Below are 9,053 nucleotides of genomic sequence, written 5' to 3'. Positions count from 1 at the left end.
CTGGTCTATATCTTACACACACAGACATGGGAACTTATCATTTCCCAATGACTACAGCCAGCCACCCCTTACCATTTCCTGCCTGGCCATCCAAAGCACTTATGGCCTGTAACACATATCTTGCTCTAATCTTGTACACTATAATAAGGATTATATTTTGTTATTCTCTAAATATTTCATGAATCTGTTTTGGAACTTATTTTCACGCTTAGATTTAAAACCCGTTGAGAGTGGAGAAGTAGCACATATTCTGCTGGTCAGTTTAACCAACATTTACTGAGAGTATTCTATACATAAGGTTCTGGGAATGCAAGTGTAGTCTGCCCTCTAGGAGCTTACCTTCTAGTGATAGTAGTAACAGGTGCCATATTTTGAGCACCTATTGTATGGCAAGCACACTACATGCATTATTAATAATCCCTACATCAACCACACAAGATAGGTATTGCTGTTTCTCTTTGACAGATGAAGAACCCACGGCTCAACTGGTAGCTTAGCCAAGTTCACACAGGCAGTCAAAGTGTAAGAGATCTTTCTGTTTTAAAGCTTCTGGTCTTTCTACTGTTTACATGACCTTTCCCTCCTGTGTAGTTTGGTCCAGAGGAGAAACTCATAAAGTATTTATTTCATTAAATAACATGTGGGGGTAAAGAGGCTGGTATGAGGCATCAGCTTTAAGGGATCCTACAAGCATTACTGAATTCATGGAGGAGTATGTTTAAATAAGAACCTGTCCAGTATAGAAAAACATTCCCTCTGGTTCACTAACCACTATTTTTTTGTTGAGAGAACATTGAACAAGTGGAACAAAGGGACAGATATTTATAATGAGGAGTTGCTTGACCATCCATCTATCCATGTTTTCATCCAACAGCTCTTTATGGAGCATCTCTCTGTTCCAGGCATTTTGCTAGATGTTGGGGAGGTGATTAAAAACAAGATAAGGACATTTTACAGTTTAGGAGAGAAGACGGGAGCTAAGCAAATTATCTCACAAATAATGGACTTTATAAGTTAAAGTTCTAATAGGTGCTATGGAGAACTTAGCCATACAGAGACATGTAAGAACAAGTCGTAGAGAAAGCTGATCTTGCCCTAGGGGTCAAAAATGGTGGCTTGAAAAAGTGACATTTAAGCTGGAATTTGAATGATGAATAGAGGGTACCTAGGTATAGAGAAGGGAAATTGGTATTCCAGGATAAGTAATCATTCATTCATTCATTTATTCATTCATTATGATTTTTTCCTGAATGCATACTATATACCCAGCACAGTTCTAGATGCTAGAGATTCAGCAGTGAGGAAAGAGAAACTAAAATCCATGCATTTTTTTGGAGGTTACTTTCTAGTTAGGGAATGACAGACAAGTAATTAAGAAAGTAATGTACTATATGGAAAAAATAAAGCAGGTAGTGTTAGAGAATGAACATTTTAGACAGTGTGTGCAAAAATTTCAAGTCTGAAGTATTAGGGTTTGAAAGAAGACCAGGGTATCTGGAGACAGAAGAGCAGAGTTCTGTGAGGTTGTCTTTAAAAGTAGGCTGAGTCCGGATCACATAGGGGCCACACGATGTACTAAGGATCTTGTAGAGCAAATGAAAATCAATAAGAAATTAGAACAAATGAGTTAATCATTAATTTATAATTCAATGGAAAAATCTGTTCTACTCAATTTGATGTGTAGCACTTTCAAAAACACATGTGGTGTGCAAAGCAAGCTACCTTTGAATTAAAAATCATTCCCTTCCATTAATATACAATCTCAATAGGGAAAAGATAATACTTGCAAACAAGCACACCATCCAAATACATATTAGTGTTTAATCCAGCAGTGGGATATAGAGAATAAATGTTTAAATCAATGATATAGAAGCTGGAAATAACACATTAATCTTCATTCAATACTCATCTTACAAATGTGGTTTCACAAAGAGTTCTCAGCACCTAGTGTATTTTTCATTTTCTAATCTCAATTGATCTCAGTTAATAAGGAAGCTGTTGTTCAAAAGAATGATCTTGTTCAGGATGATTTACCATGGTTAAGATGGCAAAGGAAATTGGAAATTTAAAGATCTGCTAAAAAGACGTAGATGTCAGGCTAATTGATACATTTTGGTTACCCCTTGAAATTACATCCATTTTTAGAATGCCAGATGAACTCTCCAAAGAAGAATAATTACCCTTTAAACATACTGCAGAATCATCATCAATTAGGTATTTATTAAACAGCTCAACAAGCATGTACACATTCTTTCCATCAGCAGTTTTTTTGTTTGTTTCTTAGAACCAAATATTCATTGTATATAACACTCAATCACAATAATGAATACAAAAGTAGCCATTATGGAAAACAATACTTTTGCAAAAATAAAAGTTTTATTGCCCTAATTCATAATGAAGGTCTCTGGTACCCGTGACTGAGTTTTACCTGCATAGCTCTTTATCCATGTTTTCTCATATCTCTGTCCATCCCTGATTAGAAAGAAATTAAAGAATTTAAGGGTTATCAGATTTGGCTGTAAAGTGTTTTCTACACCAGTCATTTAATGTATATAAAAGGAGATGTAACCCATTTACCTCAACACCATCCTTATTGCATAGCCTTCCCAAAGTTGATTCTTAACGTCTTCATTTACCTCCAGAACTTCATTATGCCCAAGTGCACTCAGGTGAGATTTTGTACCTAATGGAGGAACATATAAATTGTCTCCAGTCCAGCTCCTTCCCCTCTCAGGTGATAACTGTATCTTTCCTTTCACCCAAGCCCAAAACCTTGGAGTCATCCCTGACACCTCTCTTCCCTCACCCCACATCCAATCCATCAGCAAGCCCCACGTACAAAAACCTGGACACTCGCCACCACCAACCCTGCTAACATGCTGCTCTGAGCCACTCTTAATCTCGCAGTTAAATACTGCAGTAGACTTCTGACTGACCTCCCTATGATCACCTTGACCTTGCTGCTGTCTCCCTACACAGCTGCCAGAGTGAGCGTGGCTCAGAACCTTCCATTGACTTCCCACCTCACTCCAATAAAAAGCCAAGGTCTTCACAAACATCTTCAAGCTCTGACATGAAGTGCTGCCAACCACACCCTCACTTCACCAGTACCTCCCTGTCCACACATCCTACTGTAACTGAAAATGGGGTCTGGCTACTCTCCCCTCAAAAGCCAATAAAGAGGCAAGGTTGGTTTGCTCTATTTTGGATGCTGGCAACCGGGTGGAGGGCGGACTCCTGTTCAAAGGCCAACTTCCCCCCACTGACAATCAGTGGGTAAGAGCTTTTATAGGTGAAGGGAGGGGGCTACATGCAGAACAGCACAGTCAGCTCTGACAGTCATTTTGAAATTGGTCATCATGGGTCTGACCAGCGTCATCTTGTTTTAAGTACAGTTAATCTTCAGTTGCAGGGTTGGTTTGTTTCCATTTCTTGAAGGCAGTTCTCGGAATTGTGGCAGCTGATCTCATGGACACAGTCTGGTCATCATGTAGTTAACATCTCCACCTGATGAGGGTTTCAATATCTGTAAGATAGCTCAAAGGATAGGGCTCAGAATATTATGTATAGCCCTGAGGAGGAACTAAAAGTCCTTGAATTTGCTTAATGACTAAACTATTATTATTTGGTCTCCTTTGACTGTTTTCCTTTGTTTCTGTATTTTCTCACTTCTCTGATTAAACTTATTCTTTGGCTAAAGTTTTTTCCACAGACAAAAGGCAGGCAGAGGACATGGGGAGCAAGGACCATAGGGTCCTGCTCTGTTTCACTACCATTCCCCCCAGTCCACTCTGCTCCAGCCACACTGGTCTTCCCACTCCAGCTGGAATGCAGCAGGCACACTCTCACTGAAGAGACTTTGCGCTGGCTACTCTGCCCAGAAACCAGACATCCATTTTGTTCACTCCTTCACTTTTTTTAGGACTTTATTTAAGTATCACTTTCTCACCTGACTCTGTTTAAAATTGCAACCCTCTCCCCTCACCCTCCTACTCCTACAGAACCCTTATTCCCTTTCCCAACTTTATTTTTCTTCATAGCATTTACCACCATCTATCATGTGCTATCTTGGTCTTGTTATTCTGTCTATGTTTCTTGCCCCTCCCCACTAGAATGTTCCCCATGAGAAATGAGATTTTTATTTATTTTACTCACCATTATATTCCCAGTTCCTAGAACAGACCCTGGCACATCGTAGGCACTCTATCAATATTTGTTGAATAAATGAATGAATGAATGAAAAAATACAACATAAGTGATAAAATATTCAAATGACGGTATAAAATACGAAAATATTTGGAAATGCATTTCCTAGATCTAGTCATCTTTGTCATGATTCTGATACAGAAGAGACACCTATACTTCTAAGTTTTAAGTCTGAAACCAGTATGCAAGTGTTTTCACAAAATCTCTGGCTGTCTTACCGGGGCAAAGGAAAAAACTTTGGACAGATGTTGCACCCAGCACTTTAGAAGGCAGTAATCACTTTCTCATATTAAAAATGTACTCCCTATGGGCTTCCCTGGTGGCGCAGTGGTTGAGAGTCCGCCTGCCGATGCAGGGGACACGGGTTTGTGCCCCGGTCTGAGAAGATCCCACATGCCGCGGAGCGGCTAGGCCCGTGAGCCATGGCCGCTTAGCCTGAGCGTGCGGAGCCTGTGCTCCACAACGGGAGAGGCCACAACAGTGAGAAGCCCACGTACGGCAAAAAAAAAAAAAAAATGTACTCTATAGAAATGAATTCATATTTTAAAATATTTGATTCCTTTTCATTGGTGAGAATTTCAAGGAGCCGTGCTAATAGTAGCTATTATTGCACATCCAAAAAACTTTTATAGTTAATTAATTATATGTGAATACCCAATTTGTCCCAAAACACAGTTGAAGACATCATTTCAAAATAATTTTATGTATGTTTATCAGGACAACTAAAATTACTTTTCTAAAGAATAATTACCTATGAAAACTCCTTCTGAGACAAACCGTTGCTAAAAAAAGATGATGCTTTCCAAAACACAGACATGTAATGCACAAACATACACACACAGATGCACACATTGGCTGTTATAATAATAGTGGTGATGGTAGTTTTGATGATGGGTTTTTCTTTGTTCACACCCTTCCTCAACTCTACTGGTTAAGCCCTAAGCATTATAAAGGCTCTGAGTTTCACATAACACTGTTTTTTGTTCTTCACAATTCTGTTGCCTTCCTTTAAATGTGCCCTAGATTGCCTCTTTCACACTTGAAGTGTGGTACTCAGAACCAAGCACAGTATCCCAGGTGTTTTTGACCAGTCAAGCAGAGTGAAACCAGCTACCACATTCATGTTCCTTGTTCTGAAGATTCTATTTTTATTAATACTGATTAAGATTATAAAGCTTTTGGTGCAGCTGAATGTCAATGTAGACTTGTTCATTCATTGATTCAGTGAACAGATATTTTTTGAGGACTTACCATGTGTCAAGCACTGAACAATTCTAGGAAATATAAGAATGTATATTGGGGTAGGTAGAATAATTCCCCCCTCAAAGTTGTCCACATCCTAAACCCTGTAACCTGTAACTATGTCACCTTATATGGCCAAAGGGACTTTGCAAGTGTTAGTAGTTAAGGATCTTGAGATGGGGAGAGTATCCTGAAATATCCAGGAGGGTCCAATGTAATCACAAGTGTCCTTAACAGAGGAAGGGCATAAGGGTCAGAGTAAGAGATGGGAGAAGTGGAGAAGGAAAGGAAAAGAGAGATATTTGAGGAGGACACATTGCTGGCCTTGAAGAAGGAGGAAGGGATCATAAGCTAAGGAATGCAAGCAGCCTTTAGAAGCTGGAAAAAATAATTGGAGAATTAGATTCTTCCCAAGATCCTGCAGAAGGAACACAGCCATGTCAACACATTGGTTTAAAACTTCTGACCTCCAGTACTATAAGATAATAAATTTGTGTTGTTTTAAGCCACTAAATTTGTGGTAATTTGTTAGAGCAACAATAGGAAACCAGCACATTTAACAAAGGAGCTGATCTGATCTGGGGCAGGTCCTAGAATCTCCTGAGAGCCAAAGATGAGGAGGATAAAACCAAGTAAGTTTGGGAAAAAGAGACAGCATCCCAGACTAAGAGACTAGTCCATGAGGTTGAGGAGGAGGGTAGCTGTAATTACAATCATTTAAGAGGTCAGTGGGGAGAAGGAGCTTAGTTTTAGATGCTGGAGACAGGGAGGCAGGAGGTGAGTAATTTTTTTATAAGCCATTCAATGAAATGGGGATAATAATGGCATATATCTTAAAGTGTTGTGAAGATTAAATGTTTAAGTGCCTGGTACATAATAAAATAATCAAGAAATTTTAGCTGTTATTGTTAAGTTTGAATTTAGAATATTCAAGATTTGATTTCGAATATGGTATGCAAGATAAATTGATATTCAGGGTTATAACAAATCTACAGAAAAGTACATAAACATATAGAGACAGGTTAACAAAGAGTTATACAGTGAATATCTATATAACCACAACCCAGGCCCCTGTGCTCATAGAGCTTACAGTTTAGAGGGAGAGACAAACATTAATCAAATAATCATACAAACAAGTAGAAAATCGAGTCTGGGACAAATGCCTTGAAGGAGATACAAAGTGAATGTCATAATAGCAGGATTTGTCCTAGACAGGAAGAACAAAGAAGAATTTCCTGAGGAAAAGATACCTGAGGCGACAGCTAAAAAAATAAAGCAGAAATTAACCAGATCGAATGGGAAAGGGAAGACCATGTCAAGTAGAAAGAACAGCAATTGTGAAGCGATGGAGGCTCCAAGGAGCACCCATTATGAAGAGGCCTTTGAAAGATAAAGAGTGAGAGAAAGTTGGGTTGAGCCAAGATATGAAAGACTTTAAATGCCAAGCAGAGTCATTCCTTCCTAGACCATGTGAGCTCCTTGAGGTTGGGTCTTAGTCAATTCTGTAACAAACCTAGAATAATATCTGATATATAATAGATGCTCAAAAGACTTGTTAAACTGACTTGAGTGCAGAATTTATTTTGTAGCTAATAGAAGCCACTGAAGATTTTTTTGGTCAGGTAAATTATAATCTTGCCTGGTTAGTGCTAGTAAGAAAAGAATGTAGCAGGGCTACTTTAGCAGGTGGCTGATGTCCTGGAGGATTGTGTGCATTCTGAAGGCTTTCCCAGGTGAAAGGTTAACAGAATTATACTCTGAAGGTGGAATAAGAGTGAAACCTGTTTGCTAAACTGATCCAATGATAAGAATGAATGTGAGGGCACTTGTTAAAAACATAGCTTCCCAGGATCCATCCCAGATCCTCTAAATCAGACCCAGGGAAGATGTAAGTAGCTGTATTTATTAACAAGCACTTTACCTGATTGTTATTCTCAAGACGTTTTGGAAAACTCTGATATAGAAAACATTCAAAGGAAAAGGAAAGGCATGTGCCAAAGTATGAACATCTGAAAAAGCCAGAGGTATTTTATGGAAGTGATTGGGAAGTAGGGAGCTGAGGGGAAGCAGTTATTGCTGAGGCTGGAAACTGTGAAGAGCTTTACCAGTTAAGTTTGTCCCAACTAAGCTAAAAAATCTTGTGAATAATGGAGACTCAATGGAAGATCTTAGGGCAAGGAAGTTAGTTTTCTGGGAGGAAATTACTCAAGAAATTGAAGAGTACAGGTTTGAGAGACATTTTTGAGACATAACTGAGAGCGTTTAATGGCTACTTCCATGAGAGAAGTAAGAAAGGAGAGGTGGAAAATGAATCCAAGGTTTCTAATCTGGCAGACTTCTCTTGTTAGAGAGGGGATGATATGGTAAGAAAGCATTCCAGTTTAGAATTAGAAATATGGAACTAGAAACCTCCAGTTTGGGAGCAAGTTCTCAGGGCAGAGAATATGGTTATGGGATCATTGGAACCATGGGAATTTCACTTGAATGAGGATGCAAATTGATAAATGGACCAAGCACAAAATTACAGGGAAACAGGCATGTTTAAGTGGCACCTAGAGGAGAAATCAGCAAAGGAGACTAAACAGAGATGGAAGAGTTAGCACCTGTGATCTTGGCTATCTGAATCATTTAATGCTTCCTATACTCCCAAGCTAGTGAACTGAAAAAACATTTCCATTAAGATTGGACTGATAAATAAATATTTGCCACCTATCTAGAACATTTTAACAGTAAAATTCTAGAGAACCTGCCATTGGTTGATCCAATCAGCTAAAAGAAACATACAAAATCTAGATAAGCCACTGATTCTTAAATTCAAGAACACCAGAAGTCTTTGATACTTGGATTTTAGTCCTGGCTTTTCCACTAATTTGGGCAAATTATTTAACTTCTATGAACCTGTCTTCTCATCTTAAAAAAAAAAAAAAAAAAAAAAAAAAGAAGGCTGGGATAGCTAGATTTCTTCTGTTACTTCCAGTTCTAAAATCTAAAGTTTCTCCAGAGACCCAAGCAAAGTCTGAGATGAAAATTTTAAATAGATTTATTCAAAAGCAAATCTTGAAGTAAGTATACCTATTTCCCAACCCCACCCTTCCCTCTTCCTCAATGAATATTGATTGGGAAATATTTAAATTTATATAGGAGGCACTGGATATTTTTACAATTCCTCTCAGTACAGCTTTCATTGTCACTCATCCACTCTGAGTCGTGTCTAGTGTCATGTCAGTGGAATGGCATCCATTTGCACCCCACCTAGAAGAGCCTCTCCTTTCTCAGTATCTTTGGAGTGGCTCGTCAAGCACATGAAGCTCCCTACCTCCCTACATCCCAATGGAATCACCACAAGCTTTCTTCAGGAAGTGTGTTAAATGAGTCTGTGCTCTCAACTGAGGGACCCTATGCGGCTCAGTGCACACTCAGGACTTCAAGAGCTAGAGACTTTTTTTTTTTTCCTACTAGAATGTAAAAAGTAAGGGCAGGGCAGAAAAAGAAACGTCTACTTTTTAAAAACCCTGACTTCTTTGCAAGGAGAATTTATATAATCAAGTAACACTGGTGTAGGACGAGTGAGGAATTGAACCAGGGTCGGTCTACTTCACTTGATT

This window comes from Hyperoodon ampullatus, assembly GCF_949752795.1.
Source record: "Hyperoodon ampullatus genome assembly, chromosome: 17".
Taxonomy (NCBI): domain Eukaryota; kingdom Metazoa; phylum Chordata; class Mammalia; order Artiodactyla; family Ziphiidae; genus Hyperoodon; species Hyperoodon ampullatus.
Note: the sequence above shows the minus strand (reverse complement) of the source record.